Genomic DNA, 25,568 nt, shown 5'->3' with positions numbered 1-25,568 from the left:
ATTTCCATGCACCTTATCCCTACTTAAGTTTTGACAATGTCGATAGCTGTCAGCGAGAATTCGACGCTGAATATTAGTTTTTAAGCAATCTGTAGGAATTTGGAGGAACAAAGCGGAGTACATCTTCAGTTCATACTAGATACGATAACTCGTCAACTGGTTTACATAATAATTTAAGTACTGTTCAAATATGCGCAGAGAGAACGTTAAATGTCTCATGTTAAGAAAATACTGTTTAATTAAGTTGGTTCACTCGAGTGAGTAATTATTTAGATATTATTTTAGCAATAATGTTATACAACACAAGAATCTACAGTTTAATATGGAATCTGTACTTTAAACTGAAATCAAACTCGCAGCTAGCTAACTCTATGGCCTATGGAACTTGAAGGTTCAATGCCACGTTCACAAAAGCTCTTCATTGACTTTTATCCTTAGCCAACCGGATCCAATTTCTACTTTGTATTCCTATTTCTGAGATCTCTATCTTAATATTGTCCTCCCATCTACGCCTAGGTCTTCTTCATGATCGTTTTCCGATTGGATCTCCAGTTAAAACTTTGAAAGCGTTCCTATTTTCTTCCATTCTGGCTACATGACCTGCCCCTTTAAGCACCCTAGATTTGATGACCATAACAATGTTTGGTAAACGATATAAATTATGCAGTTCCTCATTATAGTTTCCGGCATTCCCATTCCTCTTAGGTCCGAATATTTGTCTCAGGATTTTGTTCTCAAATACTTTCAGTCTGCGTTCTTCCATTAGAGTAAATGACCATGTTTCGCAACCTTAGAAAACAACATGCATGATTTTCGCTTTATATATTTTAAGCTTCAAATTCCTCTAGAGAATTCGCAACAAAAGATTTTGAACTGAATAATAACAAGAATTCCCTGCTTTTACACGATTTTTGATTTTTTTCTTGAACACGGTTTTGATCTGTTACTATTGATCCTAGATATCTGAAAGTATTCATTTTATCGAATAACAAGTCAAATAGTAAATAGTGCATTAATGGAAGGGTTCTATTAGAAAGATAATATACTTCAGGGTGGCGTTTAGCATACTCGTATTGCATAGTATAAAAATATTCTGTTGCAATGCACATGCATTATATATAGTACATAGCACTTATCGTACGATCAGAAGTTCTTCAGGCAGGAAAATTCTTTCAAAATCATAAACACAGTCCGGAAAATACTTGCATAAAATGCGCCAACTGTAGCCAATGAACAAAGCCAAGTGCACAAGCAATCATTACACTGAAGTAAAAACAATGTAATGATGCAAGCTGATTACCCAACACGACATTTTTTTTCCTACCAAGCGAACTTGTTCTGCAGTGTAATTCTACCTTTTAATCTAATGTCTATTGGCATTATATGCACTTGAAATGCTGCCATTATAACCAGTTTACATCGAAAAGAAGCCATAGATGACTGCCACTTTGTTCGTCTCATAGCCTGAAGGGAAAACAAGATCAGTAGTCAAGACGTAAAAATCGGATGCACCTAGCAAGACTGGTTTTACTGAAAAGAATCGGATGAGTAGAAGTTAACAACCTCTTGTATAAGTAAACAATACGACCTTGAAATAAATGAGTGGACAGACAACTTTATGCACTCCAAGTTAAATCAATGGATCAAATTCGATAATGTTCGACTAAGGTCACGTTTGTTTTGGAAACAGAAACCACATCCAGTGATCTACTTTCAGTATCATGTGCAGGTCCATTCTTAGAAGATGACAATATAAATAATATCATTCTTAAAATATTCTAATATTATAATATAAATAACTGTCAGATGACCAAGAGTTGTTTTGAACAGCCAAGTACACAGGCTTCAAATATTTCACAGAACTGACATACAGGTGGAATTAGCGTAAAATCAAAGCAGTAACGACTACTGATTGGGGACACGAACTTAAAAAATTTAACTGTTCCAACATTTCTAAAGGCATGTTGACAAAATTAAATTATGTGTTCATTCTGAAACGCATAGTTGAAATACACATGGCTGTACATTGTAGACCCCGAGTGTTCTGTGATGGTAGACAAACAGTATCTCCTACACTCTCTGCTAATACATTTCAATTTTTAAAAGCAATGTGGACGTCAAATCAAAAACTTATTCACTGAAACCTTTAAAAGAAACCTGCGATGGTGAACTAAGCTATTTGTGAAAATTTGCCGAATGGCGCTCTATGCATATTATTTTACACTGTTGGTTAATTATTGTATTTCATTTAGACATATTCTCAATGGTATTACTTGGTTTCTTCCAAATCAGCATGAGGTCAAAAATAATTTATTCATTTTACACTGTAATTTTTATACAGCCAAACCACAATAAGTGGGACTAGGATAATTTGAGAAGCCTCTACTACTGGGGATCATGTTCTGCAACATTAAGAGAGACTTCGGCTATTTCAACCTATTAAGAAATCGCGAATCTGACGAAACGTTGAGAGCAAGTGTGGTGAACTTCGAGGGAACTATGTCCAAAACAAGGTACACTCATGTCCAAAATGATTGTCGCATATCTATAACTGTCTTCTTGTAAGAATATAATTTCATAATGATTTTGCAGGATACTTTTAACACTGATACTATGTGTATAATCGGGAAATGTATCTTTCTAGTAAATTTCATACGAAAAGAATTATAAATACCAAAACTAGAATGAGTAAAACAAAAATGTTCCTTAATGGACAAGATAGATTTATTTTCATTTTATTGTTCTTATTTACTGCTCTTTTGACAAGAAATTTGCCACATACATGTCTTTGCCGATTATATACATACTAACATTATAAGAAATACCTGGCGAATTCGTTATCATATTATATTCCTCCAACAACATATTTATAGACATGCGACAATAATTTTGGACGTGAGTGTACATAAAAAAAATCAACAACCTCAAACTGTTTTATTTAATATCACGCCGAGTTACTCATCAAACCACCCTCGTTTCTGAAAATTACACCGTGAGCCTATTATTCGCTGTACGTCTTAAGTTTTTAGTTAGTAATACAAGAGCATGAATATATAACGAGTTATTTCAAATTACTCTTGGGTAGAAGCACGCTAGCACCAATGATCACTTTCAACTCTCCTTGCTTCGGTTCCCCTTAAAGTTGTCCGTAATCTTAGTTCTTATCGAACTGAACAACTCTTAATAATAATAATAATAATAATAATAATAATAATAATAATAATAATAATAATAATAATAATAATAAACAAAAGAGGTTTGCTATCGTATACTAATATGAAGTACTAGAATGTATCTACTTCTGTAACCTTAAAAAATCTTTAATATAGACATCTAACCGATGAATGAAATCAAAAGCGAAACTTTTCAATATCCGACAATGTGGCCTTAGAACAAAGGAAGAACCCGTACGCCATATTTTTGAATTTCAGTGACACACATGAACAACTTAATGGAAGCTAATGCTGTTTAAAAAATATTGCTGAAGCAATACTCCATTCAGGATAAACTTTTATTTTAATGTATAATATTCAGTTCCCTCAATGCCCTTCTAAACTCACGATTTCCAGCAATACCACTAGGTGTGAAAGGATCAAAATTATCTTGCATTTTCTATTGTATACTTTTTATCTTAATTTCAAAGGATTAAAAGAACTCTTTTCATCATGTATCTACTTCATTACCATATTGTCTATTACGTTCTAATGACTAAAGAATATTTGCTCTGCAGTTAGTTGGTAGCCCTGAACACCATAAAACAAGCCATACATTCACAACTTACAATGCAGAGCTCGTAGGAGTTTTCACGCTAACAACACGGAGTAAACAAGACGGTGTTACAAGTATTCTGTTGTAGTTTTTCTTTCTTTCTTTGGAGGCCTACGCCATCTGGTACACAACCGCCATATCGATCGGCTTCGGCTAACAGCCTTGCTCTTCAATTAACCTAACTAGGGTAATGTGAATGTCATGGCCACACCGAGGAACTTCTTTACCAGAGAAATTACGAATGTGAAGTGCCGCAACAAGTATAATATTGGCCTAGACCGCAAAAACACTATGTACCACTGACTTAGCTGAAGTTCAAATAAGGCAACATATGAATATATTTGAAATATATGAACTACAATTTATTAACACCCGTGATTGATTCCTAGTGAAAACATGAATTCAACTTTACTAGCCAGCATGATCGTTACTATGTGATTAATTAAACTGTCAAGATTAGTTACATACCTGGTCCTAGATTCGAATTTTGGGGGAGGGTTGTAACATATTTTCGATATTGTCCCTTTTTTTAAAAAGATTTTCTGGAGATGCTACATTGATATACGTCTCATACAACCTGTTGCGAAACTAAAATGATTTAAACCAACAAGTATCTCTCACTTTTACTTGAAGATTTGAAATATTATAAATTGTTTTTTTAAAAAACAAATTTCAAATTGGAGATAAGACATATCGGTTTATCCGTTCTCAGAATTATGACAATTTTAGAAATGAGTCGTTATTGCCACTATCAATCATTATTGTGCCGCCTGGAACTGTTTCATAAACAGCGTTCATAACGCTAGTACAATGTTTAGAGTAATTTCTGGTTGGGGGAGGGAGCTTTTCGGTGTTGACGCAGCATCAAGTTAGTCTGAAAGCTACTTAAAATTAACAAGATGTGAACTGTGATCTAGAAAGAGGCGAAGGGTGGCGATGAGATTTTTTTTTTTTTAAATTTACGTCTCACGCCCTTTAGATTAAAGGAGGCGGATGACTAATAATAACGAAAGCATAGGTGAAATAAGAATATAGGAGAAAATGGCTGAATTCCGAGAAAATCCACAGAACCACAAACTCACATGACTGGATGAACCAGAGACCAAAGGTGAGCGCTATACTACTGAGCTATCGCTACTACTGACGTTTTTCAACTGACGACACACCTGACGGACTGTCCATGGCATCGAGACACATTTAGGTTAGATCATGGTGGTTCTATTTCTCCCGCTCTCTTCATGGTATAATTTCATTATCATCACCATCTCCCATAGCCTCGATACATAATTGTGGGACGTTAAGCTAAAACTTCCATTTTTCAAGGTTTTCGAAACTTATTTTAACTTAATATTAAAGGCTCCATGGGTAACAACAACAACAACAATAATAATAATAATAATAAATAATGTGTCCTACAAAATCTAATCTTATAAACCTCCTATACGGCATAAAATATATTTTCAAATTCCAAAATTTCGCAACACATTCCGTGGGGCTTCGCGACGCAGCAATGCGCTGCGACACACCAGTTGAGAATTACTGACTTGGAGTAGTGCCATCTATACGACAATTCGAAGCTCCCTTGAGGTTCTGTGGATAGCACACGCACCTTTAACGTGGGAGACCCGGGTTTGATTCCCGGCGAGAGCCCGCGTAGTTCGGATCCCACGTTAAGCTGTAGAATGTCTCATATAGCCTCGCTGCTAAACAAAACGCTAAGCCAGGGTTGTTAAAATTTTCCCCAGCGCGAAATTCTACAGTGTTGTTTTGGAGGTAAAAGTCGGAATAAGACACAAAAACCAACCTCCAAAAATATACTTCAAAACTTGGATTGGAATAATAACATTAATGTGATTGTAATTACTTTCTTTAATCGCATTTCTAAGCACATGCCTATTTTCAGAATTGACTTAAAATATGTATTTATCAAGAGAACACCGTCACAATAGAATACCACTTAAAAAAGAAAAGAAGGTCTGGGAATCATTCGTAATGAATTTTATTTGCGTTTGATTAAGTTCATTGTAAAAGTGTTCAACTGTAATTTATTATACAAAACTGAAACGAACTTGTTTATGATCGAATCACGGGGAAACGGCTAAACAGTTTGGAATGAATTTTTGGATGTAGTAATCACGTATCTCAAATTGGGTTTGATATTGGTGATGACTTAAAGTCATCGATAAAATTTAACGATAATTTTAAGACTATTCGACAGCCTCTTGCCTCAAAATGCGGAACCAATAGATATAAAAATTATTTTTGGCTAAATGTGACCATGTCAGCTTTTGTTCCGGCCATACGAGAAAGAAGTAAAACTGAAAAGCAATGACAGTCTTTGAGGGGAAAGAATTCTTAATAATATGTGGGGTATATCAACCCCACAGGAATGTAGCTTATTTTCTCCAGAGTTGTTCAGCGTCCTCAAATTAGAATATATACACAAAGCGCGAATTAGAAATTTATTCAGAAATTGGCACTTTTTTAAAAAAAAAAAAAAACAACGATGTGGTAGTTCTTTCTTTCGAACACTCCTGTTTAAAAAGAAGAAAAAAAGTAACTAATGTACAACTTAATTACGTTGGCAATAAATACTCACTGGGTCATTGGTTCAAGCTTTTCCATCTATCATTCAGTATGTGAAGCAATAAAAAAGTAGGGACGCTTAATGAATTAGAAGATAAAGTCATCATCAAAACAGCATCAACGACTTCGTTACCATGGCAACCTGATGGATCCCAACTACAATCTTCTTACACGACGTGATACTACTGCAAACGAAAACGTTTAGGATCGCCAACTTGTTGGCCTTCACCTTTTCTTTTCTCTCGGGACCTGTCTTCTTCCACCAACAAAACACTAGTAAACTAATGCGCGGGAAAGCGCACACGCACAGATATACAACAAACACACGCACCACATAGTACTCTCCGCACTTTACTCAACAGCTGTCGTGAGCAGACAGCGCGGGGACGTAAAATGAAAGCGTCGGGGCGGGGAGTTTTCTTCCTCACTGTTGCGTTTCATTTGAATTTCTCATTAGTTTAGAATCATTCGATAAGCTGTCCAGAGGGCAGCAGTCTTCGAATGCCAGGTGAAACCAATTCTTCAAGATTCCTCAGTGACAAGACGTGGAAATTATACGATAATTACCATACTTTTCCGGTAATTATGTATTCAACTTCAGAACTAATTTATAGTTAAAAGAAGTCTTTGGAAGATGCATTAATGGGGCTTTGATCATCCTTTGGCATTTGTTTATCCTCTTTCATGTGAATGAAATGACACTTATACGATTATGTACTGTGAGCTAAAGGAGACAAATAATACATGCTAGTAATTATGACGAAAGACAGAAGAATGAGAAAGCTATAGGAGAGGAAATCCACATTACACGGTGGTGTGAATCACGATCCCACATGGCATGTGGTTTAGCCAGAACCCCTGCACAAAATGTGAGTACTTATTACGAAGAACCATAGCCCTCGTTTAAAAACACCGCTTTTGACTTCAAACTGTTGCAAGAAAGAAAGAGAAAAAAAAAAGGTACCCATATAAACTTGACCAATAAACTCGAAATCGGGACTATTAGTGGAATATACACTGAAAGAAGGTATTTTTTTCTGAATTATCTAATAAATTACATACGCAGATATCTACTTTTGCTTATGGCTGTACAATACACAATATTTCAGTAGCTCTGAAATAGTATTTCAATATGTTTGTGATGACAAAGTTCTGAAGAAAACAAATCTTCATGTACCACAAACTAATAACCAGTTACAAGTGTCATCCAAACCAAGGACTCTCTCATACTTAAAAAAAAAGTGGGGGGTCTGGAAATTAATCATACAACCAGACACTTTTCCTTCTCTTAAATGTTATCTACCTCATATCACTAAGGAACGACATAAAATGCAGTTTACAGATAATGTTAATACATTTAGGTTAAACAGTCTTCATAAAGTAATGTTGCCCAGTAGAAAAATTACCCTTATACTGCAGTTACATACTGATTGTTTAATGCAGTGGTTTCCAACCTTTTTTGACTGATGACACTAACGGCCACAACGTCACGACATACTTGTTTGACTATTTATTACTAATAATATAATTAAATAATAATAATAATGTACGCCTATACCTATCATAGTCTGGGCTCTGACCCTCTGAAACTTCTAGATCTGCCACTGATAAAGTAATAGCTCTAGACAGCACTGAATTTTGTCGCTTGATTTTTAAATTCTAAAATTCTCCGACACACCCTATTAAGACTGCGCAAGACACTACTGACCCATTGTATAAATAACCAGGCCCGGATACGTGATTCTGTTCTCTAGAAGTGACACATCCGATACCTGGTTACTCGACCAGTTTGACACTCGAAGGTCTAAATCTTCAAAATATGCTCACTTTTTAACCGTGATGCTAAGGCATTTAAACATCATGAAAACAAACACACACAACGTACTATTTTCGAGCGTATCTAGATTTGATACTTCAGTGTAAATGCTTGTTGAAGTTTAGCACGAGAGCAAAACAAATGCTCTCGCACTGGAAATCGAACCCGAGACCACGTGCATCAAACGCTCACGCACTAGCCACTACTCCAACAGCGAGGGCACAAAGCATGCATAAATAATAATATTTACTAATTACTGTATATAGATATGTTATTAAAAATTTTAGAGAAGGAATAATCAGTTTGGTTGTATTGTAATATGATGTTTCCGATTCGTAAGATTTCCAACTCTGCTCTATGAGGAAAAGTCATACTCAAGGTGATAGAGTAGGGGAGTGACTTTTAGGTTGCCGACCTCTCAAGGATAAACAACAAAAAAAAATATTGTTGCCAGTAACTATCAATTTTAATGTCACGGAAAACCATCGTCTAAGCAAACACTTTTTACTTATACGCGTGCCTACTATCTTTGCAACCGCACTACTCATGAACACATAATCAAAGAAAATGGTATACTAATACACAAGAAGACTGCATTAGCATGTGCATCACTTAGTATGAACGGTAATTTTGATTACAGCATGAAACACGTGGGAGCGTGCTTATACAAAACAAATATACTCTAACGTGGATAAAAGGCACACAATACCGAAACCACTTAGCACAAATGGTCTCATGCAACCATATCTGACAGCATAAATTTACGCAGTGAAACAATCAACACGAAACTTCTCATGCTATGTACTATATGTAGCTCAGTCATCACATAGTACAAGTCTACTATGCAGATTCAATTACCAATTAAGTCACACATTTTGCTCGGATCAACAAAAGTTTTTTCATCACGTCCCTGCATGTCCATTACAAGATTATGACGGAAATAGAATCAGACTCATTTCATGGTAAGAAAGAGGAGCATACGTTTACTTTCATTTGAGTATTAATTTTTACAACAGAGCTTTTATAATACGTACTATACATAACATATCGACATTGTGATATTTTCCATCAGCAGAAGCTTTGCTTTGTTATAATTAAATATAAACTAATTATTTGCTGAGCAAAACTATATTTTTTTTCGTTAAAATTCAACACGTGTTACAGTTTCGCCAACTAACTCTTTGGTTTCATCAGATACTATGTGATACAGGATAACTGTACAATCGTATATACATGCAACAGCTGTTATCCTTTGCAGTGATATAAAACGACACGCCTGAGGACTTACCGATTGAATTATTCTTACTATACTCAGCAATAAACACAAATTGAGGAGGTGTATGTGTAATGTAGCGTTTTCTATTCATCACCGCTTGTCACATGTAGTAACTTTGTGTCTTTGCTTAAATACGATTCTCAATACATTCATGATAAGTTAATTTGACATTTTCCTGTATGAAGACCATTGTTTATCCGAACGATTATGTGACTCACTAGTGTTAATAAAGTACAATAAGTATCATTTTTAGTACAATCAAAATTACAAGTTTTTTTTTGTTTGTTTTACCTGACTGGTAACCAGCCGTTTTAAAAAAAAAACTTCCGAGTAGATGACTGTTTTTCCAAATATGCGCCATGAGTATGGTGGATCTTGTGACAAAGGCAGGGGGCACGGTGGCTCAGTGGTGGAGCACTTACCTCTGGTGCGTGAGGTCTCTGATTCGATCCGCGGCCAAATAAGTTTGTGGTGGACAACATCGTGTCCGTGGGTTTTCTCGGCATACTCCCGTTTCCTCCCACTTTTTCATTCCACCAATTCTTCTACCAGCATTTACTTGCCTTAATCATCGTCTCCCTTAGCCTCAATGATATAATCGTGGGACGTTAAACTGAAATATTTCATTTCATTTCATGTGACAAAGCCATCTCTGATAGGAGCTATCCCTGCTTCATTCCAAGACTATGGTGAGTCCGTGTTGTGTCCTACTAATTTGCTCGGAGTTTCCTCAATTCTTCCCATACTCACTCTATTGTCACTGACTTGAATTTACGATTATTCCTTTTCAGTCAACATCGTGTGATGTTAAAATAAATACTTCATTTTCATTTCCTTTCAAATAGGCAAGAAACTTGAAGTGATGGAATTCGATAGACAGACTGCTTAATATGCCTTATTGTATTTTTTTTTTTTAAAAATAGTAAATTTTCTAAGTAACTTCTAAAGAGTATTTCTAACAGTACATCGCTAGGTAATTTACTCACAAAATGACCACATGTAATCTTATATATACATAAATTGTGTCTCTGCAAAACGTTGTTTCATAATTACGAAAGCCTTGGCAACCCTCAACTGACTGATAAATCTTTCGTTATACTTCGATGAGCTTAGAATTAACCATTCGCCGACAGGATCCGCGTCTGGCATCAGGCAGCATGCGAACAGAGACGAAGGCCACTGCAAATCTGATGGCTATCACTTACAGTCACATCCGAGGTAGCAATATACCCGGAGTGTTTACACACTTTCAGTGAAGCGTGGACAGTTATCCAAACAACTAAGACTTAGAAATATATTTAAAAAGAAGAAGAAGAAGAAAATACAGTGCAGAAATAAAAACGAATACTTTTCTTACTGTTTAGTTACTACTGCAAAAATTTCAATAATTCATTCTATGACAAGCCCTCTATGGCCTTAACTATTCTTTTTTATTATTATTATTTTAAATAACGGAAAACAGAGGACAAACTAATGTAAGTTCCGCCTTTATAGTGGTCTAATACTCAAAAACAAAATGATCGCCGTATTTGATATGTTGTGTATCAGTACTTAATTTGGTCTTCTACACAGTATGAATTTACATGACAAATAAGTATGTTAATGCCACCAATCATTTCGTATAACTTCAATTGGAAATCTCTCTTCTGCACCGCATAGGCTATATGACACGTAGACCTATCATAATGCGTTCAAATATACCGTGGAATACGATCAAAATGCGTTCAAATTTCAAAGTTCTCCCACCGGGAATCGAACCCAACTCTTGTGCACCAAAGGCCTGTGCTAGCCACTATACCAGCGGGAAGTAAATACAGTTACAAAGCACTACATAGCTTTCGAGTCCAGATTTTGGCTCTGCCCTTTGTTTTTCCGTTATTTGGAAATTGTTGGGGAAAAAATGCAAAAAGTTATTATTACTTGGCAGAATGTCAGTAGTAGAGTTTCTTTACACAGGAAGAATATTTTACTGATCTCGGAACACAAATATCTGTCTAATGAAAACTCGAATTACCCAATTTTTCCACATTCCCTTTAAGCCACAGAGCAAAGGGGCTGGCCATCAGGCTTCCATTATTGGCTTAATTGCACCAGTAACTGGCCTATCCGGCATAATACTCTCCGACAAGATGAAAAAAAAAAAAAAATCACGTTAAGAGAAATTTATCGGCGTAGAATTCCAATCTTATTCTAATCAAGCAACAATAGGTTTGTTTTAATCCATCTCTCATCTCCCTGTAAGACCTATGAAAATATAATTGCTTTAATCTATATCCTATGACTATCAAACGAACAACCTAGAGTTATACAAGTTACTGTCCTCCCTCCTCCTTAAGGGTCTTCACTACAGCGAAATTAAACTAGCGCTGATTTTAGAGTTTTTCTGCAATATCTTCAAAACAACGAAAAATATTGGAAAAGCAGAAACGTAGTGAACTAGATAATACGATTTTGCATGTGATACCGTTATCACAACTCATCTATCTATTTTCGACTTGGAACTGAAGACAGATTTAGCATTTTTTGCGGGTTCTGTAGATAGCGGCACACCAAAAACAGATAGGTGAATTGTGATAATGGTATCATATGCAAAATCATATTGTCTAGTTCACTACGTTTCTGCTTTTCCAATATTTTTCTTTGTTTTGAAATTATTGCAGAAAAACTCTAAAATTAGCGGTAGTTTAATTTCGCTGTAGTGAAGACCCTTAAGATTTAGCATCAACCTACTGAAAAGGAACTATTATATTAAGCTCCAGGCATACTCTGAAGTTATGCAGGTATTTATACAACCAAAAAAGAAATTTGAGAACTGAAATATTTTTATGCGCATTCCACTGAACGCGGTATAGACCAACATATCATAAATTATCTTAAGATACTATTAGTAGTGGAAGAAACTACTCCTCCTCCTCCTCTTAAAACAACAGACTCAACGAGATTTTTTTTTTCTAGCTACGTCTTCTTATTGAGATACCTAACAAAAATCACTACGAAGTACATATGGTATATGTGGTTCATTCATTGTTCACAACAATAGATTCCATATGTTACACTGGATCTATAATAGCACTAGGTTTGCCTGAAGCGACAACACCTGCTTATCCCCTCCCAACAACAGCCTCAAGCAATAATGCTTCGAGTCAATTGCGTGAAAAGCTAGAATTTCAAATATGTGAAATACCTCTTGTAAAACAGTTTTATTATTTCCCAACGGTGCAATCACAAATCACACTTTTAAATCCCCTAGTTACAAAGTGTATTGTTTATGGCTACATTTTGCATCATATTCCGATCATGTTTTCCACTATGCATGCTGCTTCTTTTATTTACTACCAACATGTAACACCAAACCGAAATTAATATATCACTTAAAAGTAAATCAAACGTAAAATAATTCTTCCTTGAGTTACGAGTTTGTCTCACGACTGGTATTGTTTCACGTACTTTTTTATGGCGGCCTTGAGATAATTTTTATTTTTTTGCTTTACAATGAGATCTTTACCTATGAGCTATTTATGGATTCTTTCAATAAAAAGAAAAAGCTGCAGAAAACGATTATTAGATTAGGAAAGAGACCCTGGGAAGTTAACGATAACTGAAAGGTTTATTCAACAAACAAGTCTTCTCTTAACGTTAAAAGACTGCTATTATATTACATACTTTCGCCAAGACTAAAAATTTAGTTCGGGTTTTATACATACAAGATATTCTCTGAAAACTTTGCATTTTCACGTATGTTCTCATCGAGTCATGACGAAAACTCATGTACTTTGCTAAGAAACGCTTAAAGACAAAGCTATAGGCGAACGAAATTTTGTGGACCGAATACATTATCAGGAAACCAAGACCTCTGGAAATAGTGATGCACATGAAACACGAATAACCTCATACAAAATCACACTGATCTTCTCAGATCACACAGCAATGATATAGAAAGAATCTTACTGAACACTGGGCAGAATATGTTGCAAGAAGAGATGCTTAGTAAATAAATATCAGAGTCGAGAATGGAGTCCGAAATGTCTTCATACAATGTGAGATGAAGAAACCAATGAAGACTGTTGAATAACAAGGAAAAGAATCATCAAGGATACACAGTTGTAAATTTGGAGACCTTCATCCTGCAGTGGATTGATAATGATTATTCTAAAATACATGTATGCCAAAAGCTAGTCATTCTTGTCCTTGAAGTCTTCGTAAATATTATATTTGAAGTCGTGGCTCTCATGACCATTTTTTACAAACAGTGGATGCGAAACCTGGACGTTAGCAAAACAGGAGAAAGCCCGACCTGAAGCAGTGGAAATGTGGTTTTGGAGAAGAATAACCAGAACTAGCTGGACTGAAAAGAACAGCAGTAAGATGGGGTACTGCAAGACAACCAATCAAAGTAATAGAAGTACAAAAAGCAAAACTCATTGGTCATTTATTTAGACATGATACTTTCTTCCAAAACATTTTCGAAGGCAAGATATTAGGGAATAAAACGAGAGGACGACCGAGAACATCGTACCTTAAAAATATCAATGGGATGGGATGCACTTCCTACAAGATGAAAAGGACTGCTGAAAATATGAAGCTATGGTTATGAAGACAAGGGTTAGCCTTTTGAAAGGCGGCGGCAAACTATCCGTTACAAGTCATACTCCTTTTCGCTCTTGTCATGGATACTCCTATATATTCACTATTGCATACTCTGAGAGAGAGAGGGAGAGGGAGGGAGAGAGAGAGAGAGAGCGAAGAAAACAATGCAAACAACGTATCAAAGAGTATAAAGAAGAAAACATTCTTTAATTTCGTTTGTTCCTAATCGTATTATGAAGCTGAATAACCCTGTGTAATAAAGTGTATATTTCTGCCTGCTAATTTACTGTCGTCTAGTCGCAAATGGTGATCAGGTTTCAAAGGCGTCACCCACCATCACACATATAGCCGCTTGCGTGACTGGGGTCTCTCCGATCAGCGCTAGCAATCATATCCCCCTTTCAATCTACAAGACAGGGACAGAATGACCTGCCACACGTTTGTTCAGCCCCAACACTCTTATCAAATTTATTCAACTGCGTTCAAGCACGTCACACTCGGTAGAGACGGTGGACTAATGTCCGTGTATATGCTTCGATACACAACAGCTCACTCACGAGGCTATAAATAAATACAATAGTGACATAAATAATAGTGTTCCAGCAAACAATTGTCAGAAAGAACAAACACTGTGCTCGTAATTACCTATTATTGTGGTTGTAACAGAATCAAAAGACATGAATACGTGGTCAAACACTTCATATGTGAGTGAAGTTAACATCGATACAACCATCTTATGTGCCAACAGCACTACTTAGTGATAATTGAAATGTATGTACCGTGATGATGTAGCGTCAAAATGAACCACTATTCATACTAACATGTAAACTGGAAAACTGTGCTTCCCATCATGATTTTAGAGCGATTAATATTAAATGGAAACTACTGAAAATTGTACAGTCGCATGTTAAGAGGGTAATTAATTGCATTAAATACCAACGATCATGCAAATCAAATATAAAGGTCTTACTTAATCTTACACTGCTTCTGTTATGGCTTAGATCCGATAGCAAGAACAGAGGAAAATACAGACAAAAGTTATAATTTAATGAACCTCTACATACAGTGAATTAAACTGAAATTTGTTTCCTATTATTTCACGTATGAAGTACAAATCAACATTTCCAAGACGTTGAGTTGATTTTGAGTTTAACGTCCCGTTCAGCAGCGAGGCTATATGAGACGTGGACCTACTGATTAACGTGGAATCCGAACCACATGAGCTCCCGCCGGGAATCGAACCCGGGCCTCCCACGCATTTCCAAGACGTAAGAGTAACAATAACATCTCCAGTAGAGCTTTAATCTTTGCTCTACGAATACAAACAAAATTTATTTCATAGTATGTAGATGGAACCCATACATAGATAGCTTGGATGCCAGGTGGTGTATCTTCAAAATTGAAATTTTTCAAGGAGGAACTTATGAACTCCAATATTTCATGTGAATCGCATCACGCGAATGTTATTCACTATCAGCACAAACTTCACAATTATGCTTTTGGTTGCAACATAAAAGGAATATGAATTTTCATGAAATATTGGCCTTCAAAGTTACCTCCTGAAAATTTTTCATTTTCGAGTCACTACTTGCGATTCAAGCGCTCCATATATCTTATTTCTCTTATGTCTTCCGTATACACATAAACTCATATGCTAAAAGGTGACCTGACGCAGGATTATGCACTACTAATTTTTTAAACCGACTCACTGGTATTTAAGGGCCGCAGTGGCTCAGTGGTAGAGCGTTCACCTATAGTGCCTGGGGTCCTTGGTTCGATCCCAGCTCGCGCCAAGTGAGCTTTGTGCTGGAAACACCGTGTGGGTCGGTTTTCTCGGGATTCTCATGTTTCCTCCCACTTTCTTCATTCCAACATTTTATTCATTTCACATCATCACCATCTCCTTTAGCCTAGGCAGCATAGCGTGGGACGTAAAAATTAATGATTTCATTTCATTTTCATTAATATTTAATGTTTCGAAGGAGATTTTCTTTCCTCCTTTCGTTATGTGTATTATCATGATATACACACACTTTTAACAAACATTCCAGGAATTTTAAACTGTTATATAACTTCTTGATTATTACAATCGAAATCATTCTCTGTTAAAAATGAAACCTTCTCCGAAGTTATTTTCTTGCCTTGTAAGAGCTATTCCTTATGCTGAATATGTCGAATATTATTATTTTTACACACTCTTAACCTCTGAAATTTAATATCTATATTTGTAGAAGATATGGATAAACTATCTCGATATAACAATCTTTGCGTATTTTCTCGAATTCTGAGGTACTCATGAAAATAAGAAAATAATTCTAATGAAAATCAGGAGAATCGGAACGAAATTCTATTAAGTATGAGCAAGTCAAACTACGAATGTGGAATATATAAAACAAAAAATAATTGTTGCACTTCTCTACTAAAAACAGAACTACAAATAACTCGTTTACGAAGTGAGATATTGTACGAGGCACGTGCGGATAGTAAGTGTATTAGGTTTTTGTCGGTTTCAACAAATTTATTTAAAACAAAACTTTTACATGCTTACATCAATTCATCTGTGACCTATTTTTTCATATAGTCGCCATTCCTCTCGATGTACTTAGTGAGGCGGGGGGTTAAATTTTTTAATGGTCAAAGAAGTCTTCCACCACCTCTTTTGCCCATTCTTCATCTCCCTCACTTCCTCGTCAATTGAAGATTTTTTTCCCACCCATGTGCATCTTCAGGGAGGTAACCAGATGATGGTTTGAAGGCGCCAGCTCAAGAGATTGCGCGAATCATTCAAAATCGACAGTCTTCTACTCCTCTGCTTATCGTGCAGATCAGTACGACCGTTTTTAAATTCACAATACAATTTGAACACAATTGTACGATAACGCCTTCATCATAAACTGATTTGATCTCGTTAAAACTTCAGACGAAGATTTTTCTTTCATAACGAGATAACGGATAACGCTGCGATCTCACACTTAGCGGCAGATTTTATCGAAATCTTTCACGGGAGACGTTACTGTGGTCACAGTTTTGAACGTACTGCGTCATTGGGCTCGCTGGAATGGGCAGGAACTAAGTTACACGGCAGTGTGACCAACACAGCATAACACATTCCCTCTGTCCGTGAGGGCTCTACTACACTTATTTTGTGGACGTGCCTTGTATATTTTATATTGCCTTCCATTGTTACCTTTCGGAAAAAATAATTTCCGATCAATCACTGCGACTTACACCTCTATTCAAAGTTATAATTCTGCAATAATTAAGGAATCTACATTGCTGAATTAAAAGATGCGCTGCCAACTTTCTAATATTGTTATTCCGTTTTATCCAAAAGAAATTAAAAAGGGGCTGTGAGAGAGAGAGAAAGAACAAAGAGATATTTAGTTTCTCAACCAATAATTTTTTAAGGGTAAATTTAACATTCATCTGACATCATCTTAACTTACTTGGCAAACATCAATAAATCTTTCGTCTTCTAACCTTACAAAACTTTTATTATGTAAGATGCATGCGAGGAGTTCCATTTTCTTCAACATATTTGCGTCAGGCTTCTAAGTGATGAGACGAAGACTCTCTTTCACTCTTTCTTTCTTTCAGATCAACCATTTAACGTCACGGACTGATTTTTCTCCTTTTTTATTTTAATTTCTACAAAGAATACAAATGCTGATGACGTAATCGTAAAAATAAAAAAATAAAAAAGGAAACATGACATCGAGGTGTTTTTCCTCGCTTGCTTTCCTAAAGAGGCAGTAACTCGACGGGGTGGCCATACAAGAAACATAAATCTCACGCTCCTTGATCTCCCCGCACCCAAACTTCCTTGCACGACAAGCACTGAACATTGTTCTAAAGCAACCAACAGTGTTACTATCTACCAACAGAATAATCTTTTCACAGACGAATGATAGTCCCTTCAGTAAACTAAAGTACAAACTGTGCCTCTTTCGACATAGACGAAAGCATAATTGTTTTCATTTATATGTGTAGTAGCTGTTCTTTTCTTTATGTTTATCAAAATACGAATCGATCACATATACTCTCTGACTTTGTAGCGATTTTAAACAGGGTAATTGAACCACTGATTAGTTGATTTGAAATTTAGCGTCCCATTAGCACCGAGGCTATATGAGACGTGGATTAACAGCTTAATTGGGATCCGAGTCACAAGCATTCAGCGGAATCGAAATCAGATCTCCCGTGCCTGGCACATGCTCACCGTTTAACTACGAGTATGACAGAGTTCAGTTCAGTAACTGAACGAATATAAGTAAGCTTATACACTCTGTAAAGAAAAAATAGCGACACCTCAATTCTCAAGGTAACTTACACAGAAAACCATAGTTGCAGCCGGCTAGAAGAGGAATAGAAGAAAATTATGAGTGTGATAGTTCATTTGCATTATCTGTGACACCTATGGTGTACAACGGCGTTTACTAATTATTTATGTATCAGTAATATTCTCACCAGATGGCACCTGAGAACGTCTCCTAAGTTATTGGAGTGAGGATTCTGTATTACATTTGTGATGTGTAGGCCCAGGTAATTAACATTTTGTGATTGTTCTCTGCTTTGTCATAATTTGAACAGTGTCAAGTGACAATATTGTTGATGTGCAGCGTTGTTTTTGTATGAAATTGTTCCTACATGTGGACTGTAAACAAGTATGATAGGTAAGAAATGTAACTTGTCGCCACGTGAACAAGACATAATTCTTGCTTTGCAAAGCTAAGTTACATCTCTAAGGGACATGGCTGGAATACTCAAAATCCACCATTCGACCGCAGAAAGAGTAATTTAGAAGCAAAAATAGTATAAGAAATCATCCCTTTCTCAACATTGTGAGAGAAAAAAGAAACCATACCCAGAGCAGATCGACAAATAAAATCAATAGTAGTGCAGAATTAAGGAATGACTTCCCCAAAAATCGTTCCTATAATTTGAGATGATCTTGAAACTGCAGTAACTCGTACGACTGTATTATCTTAACTGTATAACGAGGATATTACGAAGAAAAAACCGCTTGGAAAGTCGAAACTGACAAAAACACAGAAGTTGTCAACACGTAGGTTTGTGAGGCGATATGCTACTTGGACTTATGACAACTGGAAGCATGTTGTTTTCTCCGTTGAAGTCTTTAGAATAGTGGAAAACGATAGTGGTGTGAAGTTGTGGATACGAATGAACGAGGAACTTCATACGGATTTTGTTTAAGAGATGCAAATATTCAGTTACTGAGTGATGGTATGGGTTTGCTTACCGCCAAAGACGTCAGAACAATGGATATATGTAAAGAGTCATTTGATACACAAAAACGTCTTCAAATTCTGGTACGTAAAATTCTTACAACAGCTAAAGATAACTTTCCTGAAGAAAATATGGACTACTTCGTTTACCAGGACGTTAATGCTTCATGTCACCGAGCGAAAATCGTTAATACGTGGTGCAAGAATATGACTATTCTAAGACTTATGTGGCCTCCAAACTCACTTGACATGAATCCAATTGTAAAATTTGGGTCAATATGAGTAGAAGACTCAATAGACAACAAACTCGGATAGAATGGAACTCACGGAACAGATAATCCGGGTGTGATTTCATGAAATCAAGGTTGCATTTTGCAATAGCCTTGTCAACAAAAGACCTCGACTATTCCTAAAGCCGATGGTCCATATACGAAACCTAGTTTGATGTATTGTACCTCTCAATGATCGTACACAATATACCTTACTCTTAAGAAATTACTTTTTTTGGTTTGAGCTATTATTGTTGATCTTTCATATTTTTATGTATAGTTCTTCCCACAGCTGTTTTTGCTGAAAACACACATTGCTACTAATATATGCATATAAATTCATTATATGTATATAAAAAACCTGAAACTGCGGCACAAGTATTAAGAATGAACTGCTCAAAAAATATGCATTGTAATATTATCAGCAATTCATGTAAAAACTCATATTGGTTAATGTATGTTGTAAAAACCATATCCGAGCAAGTGTCGCTATTTTTTCTTTACAAAGTGTAGGTATGCTGAACGCCCTGAGTGAGTTCGAGTCCCACAACCAATTAAACACGGTCTGATTTTTAGAAGGATGTAAAGAGAAATACCGACAGTATTACTACAAAGGTTACGTGCTTTGAGCTGCTATGTCCATAAACTTAAGAGAAGTCTTAAGAAATTGAGAAAAAAATGTCTCTTTCTCTTGTTCGCAGTCTGTTTCTCTTGTTCTGAAATGTTGCTTAAAAGATGTGTAATATTAGTTGCAGTAAGACAAGGGGACGATAATTCCTTATAAAACGCTAATCCCTAATAGTGAACAGTAACGCTAATGCCGTTACCTGTCGAATTGTGTATAAAATAATTGTTTTATAATTACATAAAAATATATGGTATGGAGTTTGCGGTGGTTGGTGAGCAAATAAATGTGTTAAATACAAACAATTAGAGCTTCTAATAAAAACGACTTTAAACTACAATGTACAGCGCGCTGAAGGCAAGGGCGTAATAACTAGTGATTCTAACAGCTTATACATGGTACGTATGTAGTACCACTCAAATGTAAGATTTCATTGTATTTATCAACCCAGATGCAGACACATTCATGAACACCATTTAACACGATTATTTTTCAAAAGTAGCTGAATAAATGTGCCACAAGTGGGCTGGGGCTTATTTAAGGCATCATTCAAACATCTGCCTATTCGAAAACAAAAAAGGATAATTGAAAAGAAAATGTCACAATGGCCCGGTCGAGATTCGAACCTGCCAATTACGACGCGAGAATGTTCCGTTCACCTATGCTTACTGAGTGAACCAGTGATCGATCCAAAACTTGTTTTGCACTGTTCGCTTAAAAGAACACAGTACCTCTTCTTGCATAAACTAGGAATTTTTCAAGGTACCACGGAGCATTCGTCCGGTATACGCAGAAATTATCAAAATAAATGATTTGGAAACCAGGTCCAATTTACATACGAGGTATTCACTGCCTTCTGTAGCATCTAATTATTCTGTACTTTCAAACCACGAAACTGAATATTAGTTATACTAAACACAAACTTAAGTCCACCATATCTCCAGAGATCAGTCTTATTGTCTTCCACGTGTAGATTCAATTGTTTGATAACTGATGAAGAAATGTATAACGTAAGTAAAATGGTGTCATTAAATGTGGCAGATAGAATCTAAACATGGCAAGACTTGGGAGATTATTAGTATGTAAATAAATTAAAGACTCCCATAAATACAGACCACACCTTTTCTCACATTCTGTTCATTTTTACGTGTAACAAGTGTTACAATTAAGGATTAGTTACGCAAGAGCCTGGAGGATCCAGTAGGCGACAATAAAAAGCTACAAATATGGAAGAGGCGGTACTTTCTAACACAACGTAAAATAGTTTTCACTTAACGACAATACCGACAACGACTACTCGATTTTATATTTCTATGCCTTAAATCATTTATTTCAAAGCCTCTAACATAAACATATGGTTTTTCGATTTTCGGTTTTTCCCCCTAAACGTTTGTCTTAAAATGATTATATATATATATTTGGTACACCATTTTCTAGCCTGCATACTTTTGATATTTCTTACCTTGATTTGATCACCTTTAATCAACAGTTTTCATACACACCTGATTTCACATTTGCTTCACCGTAACTCTATACGAGCTGGTCAACTTGATTATTTACAGTTTTCTTTCAGTGAAGTTACCGAAAGTCTTAATTATACTAATTTATCGAAGGTAAGAGGAAAATAATGAAAATGAAACGACGATTAACTTATACTTGGAACAGTCATTTGTTATCTTTTTTTTCCTCTCATTGTTTTCTACGATAATTCATCTTCTAACAGTTAGATTTTAAAAAGAAATACTCTCATTTCTTACTTTAAGGCGATAGGACTACTGGTTTCACCATGAAATCGTCTATTAGAACAAAACCAGATTCAGTCATAGTGATGTCATAACGAAACCATCCCTTAGCCTATACACAATGGCAAATTCGTGTTATTATTATTAGTATTATTATTCTCAATATTCGCTTCACTTAGAGCACTTTTTCGTTAGTTGGTGGTTTTGGGTACGTGTCAGCGTTTCGAGAATTAAGAGAACATTATCAGCTGTTCTGAGTTATTTTTAATATTCTCCTGAAGTTAAAATAAATGGCAAGGTGCCTTTCTTTTTGCCATCAGAAGCTGATTCTCCCCGATATTTTGTACTTCATTAATACATTTCTACAAATGAGGATTTAATATCAGTATTTTAAGGACTGGTTAATTGTTTAGTATTACCTGTAAGCATCCGTCATTGTCAAAGTCTTTAATTCAGAACCTGGATAAAGTGAGTAAAGACCCGTCATAACGGACTCTGGAACCTCGATTAAGAGAGAAGAAAAACGTCCATACTCTATTCTCCGGCGTTCATCCTCCCGTTATACAAGCCCGCACAACCTTACGGTAATTTGGGCTGCATACACGTAAGGAGTTACCAGAAACCACGACAACGTACGCACGGGAAAGAAAGTATTTGACAGTTGACATTTTTTTTTTATTTGCCAATAGCTCGGGAACAAATGGATTAATTTTTATCTTTTTGTTGCTATCCTTAGAATGGTTATAACATGACAACTTGCCAAAGTCGGTATTCTAATAGGTTAATTTATTGTTGAGTTACTAGGATAAGGAATTGTATCAACTGAAGAATACTTTCTTTCGTGACTGTACATGTTTTTGCATACATTTTCACTCTCCCCTCCAATCTACTCCTCGAGCCTAAAATTGAAGGGGGGGGGGTGGAAGGAGCTCGTACAAGCTTAAATATGGTTAAAACTTATCTGTGTACAATATTTGGTGGTGGTTAAAACTTATCTGTGTACAATATTTGGTGGTTCTGCGCCACTCCTTTCTATATGGAAAGTTCATAGACACACATTATTATACTAATCTAAACATAGATGTTATCGAGAAACAAAATGTAAGGAACTCACTTCAGTAGCCGTACTTTCATTTAGTAGGTCGCTGATGTACATTTGTAAGTCGAATAAGAAAGAAACAATGTTATCTCAAAGCTTATAACATGATTGGTATGCTCCATCTTAGAACTTCCTGCTATGTAAGTAGTGTTGGTATGCTTATGGTTAAAACTTATCTGTGTACAATATTTGGTGGTTCTGCGCCACTCCTTTCTATATGGAAAGTTCATAGACACACATTATTATACTAATCTAAACATAGATGTTATCGAGAAACAAAATGTAAGGAACTCACTTCAGTAGCCGTACTTTCATTTAGTAGGTCGCTGATGTACATTTGTAAGTCGAATAAGAAAGAAACAATGTTATCTCAAAGCTTATAACATGATTGGTATGCTCCATCTTAGAACTTCCTGCTATGTAAGTAGTGTTGGTATGCTGCATTTAATACTAGTAAAACTACATGTCCCAGAATTCTGCCCTTGATGAGAATGTAAATGATAATATATAGCGAGCATATAGACGAACTATGAAGAGATAAAGGATGCTCCCAATATCTTGTCACTCACTATAATATTATTAGAAATGTATTCGAATAAACTGCAATTGTTTACATTTTGCATCCTGTGTTATTACTGCAGACTGTACCACACTAGTTTGTGCTTGCTAATTATGGGGTTCATACATACCTTCTGGATGTGTGACTGATCAACAAAATCCAGTACATGAAGTGTGACAAGACATTTGGACCACCCTGTACATGTTAGTATGGCCTATAATTTCTGATTTTTTAAAAACAGTTATTCCATATAAGAGGTAACACATCAAAAATTAAGTACTGATTCTTCAATCAAGAGTCATCTGTATTAAATACTTTCTTGAATGCACTGCCTGATTTTTCGTTTTGTTTAAACAGGATGACAAAAGCGGCTTTTTGATGTACCTCTAATCTGGTAGCAAAATATCAAGTTAGAAAACACTGTCGAAGTGGCCAACAACCTTGACCCCCTTCACCTCTGAAGTGGAACAACTCAAGTACAGAAAAGACAAAGACAGTAGGATCTCACAATGATTGCAACGCCCCTTTATCCACTCCTCGCAGATAATTAGTCCAAAACAACTGAAAAAACTCGACACGCACGATGACTTCTATGTAGATTCCGCCTCCCTTCCGTTGCGTACTTCTTAATCCAAACATCGAACTTGTCTCAAGGACAACGTGGAGGAGTTTTATCATTGTCAACGATCATGTTTTCACAGGTCTATAGCCGTAAACTAGTAACGTGATAATGTCTCATTAGCTAAACATACAAATTAGGGGAGAAAGAATATGCATGTAACTTTTTTTTAAACTAATATTTTCGAAAACAGCTTGCTCTATTATGTCAATTGGTTGGTTAACACATTTATTATTCATCTATACAAATTGCTGCGGAGTTAAAGGCTGAAAAAAAAAAACAAAGAAATGTTCTCACCTTTATCCTTTGTAAATTCAAATGCTATTAAACAAAACTGACTATCAATAACGAGGCTCTTTATGATGGCCAATCACTAGTGCTACCTCACGGAAAGCATGGTTTTAAACTATATGAAACCAGGCCGATCAAGATACCTGCAGATCTCCACTTGCTAGGCAATCTATTGAAGATTACCGAAGATTGCCACCACCATACCCAAGATACGCTCTATATAGACTATCCAAGAAAAATGTCTCTGAAATCGCCCAACCACATTGCAAATAATCGAGTGAATAAGTTTATTAAAATGCTGTTCTGTGGTGCTATGAAACAATCAAATCCCAAAATTATCTCCTGAGATCGTTATTCTATTTTTGCATATTACTCCAGGAAAGATAAGCAAAATATAGTGGTCGTATAGGACTAATTAAATGAAAGCTCAATTTCTCAGTATTGGTAGTTCAAACTAAACCTTAAAACATAATAAAAGTCCCCATCGATCCCACGCCGACTTCACTTTCAAAATGGCGTCTAAAGATGGCGGCACAAAAAGTCATTCTCTCACACATTTGTTCCTATATCTTGAACAAATATACATGGATTTTCATCTTCTAAACGTTTTTTCACTTTCATTTTTCTTTTCTTAATTTTGAAGTCTACGTTCTAACTATAAATAAAGATTTCACAACACGGGAGGATAAGATTTATTGAATTTTCCGATTAACCATTTCGAGACAGGATGACCAAAGTGACACTAACGGTAGTGACACTTACTTAATCCTCTCCTGTGTGAACACTAATTAAGATGCCGGGCTGATTTTTTCTATGCCAAATATGGTTGGACCATAGTTTATCCTGATGGTAATTTTGTTTGAGTGTCGAATTTCCCTCTCAAATTTCAGCCCAAAGTAAAAAAATTGAGATGTTTCGAGTTTCGAATTTTCCTTTTCGATTTTTCATTGTAACTTCCTTCGTTTTAAAGAGATCTACTTAGGACATGTCAGGTATATACCTCACATAAATATCTAATTTTTAGATTAATTGGTTCTACTCAAATCAGTGTTGCGAACTAGGGAAATTGCATTGGGGGACTTGCA

At 35.9% G+C, this 25,568-nt stretch overlaps 1 protein-coding gene across 7 annotated transcripts in view; it reads right to left on the bottom strand.

Annotated features, from left to right (window-relative positions):
* Nucleotides 1–25,568, bottom strand: part of ash1 (histone-lysine N-methyltransferase ash1) — a 261,636-nt gene that overhangs the window by 121,528 nt on the left and 114,540 nt on the right. Inside the window, exon 1 of one of the 7 annotated variants that reach the window (XM_081733566.1) lies at nt 6,368–6,600. The exons of the other annotated variants lie outside the window; for them this stretch is intronic. The gene's annotated coding sequence lies outside the window, so the exon portion shown is untranslated. Of the gene's footprint in view, nt 1–6,367; nt 6,601–25,568 lie in introns of those variants that run through there. 7 annotated transcript variants of the gene reach the window in all.

The sequence above is a fragment of the Thermobia domestica genome, chromosome 12, assembly GCF_964235325.1.
Source record: "Thermobia domestica chromosome 12, izTheDome1.hap1.1, whole genome shotgun sequence".
Lineage (NCBI taxonomy): Eukaryota > Metazoa > Arthropoda > Insecta > Zygentoma > Lepismatidae > Thermobia > Thermobia domestica.
Note: the sequence above shows the minus strand (reverse complement) of the source record. Positions and strands in the feature narration are given on the sequence as shown.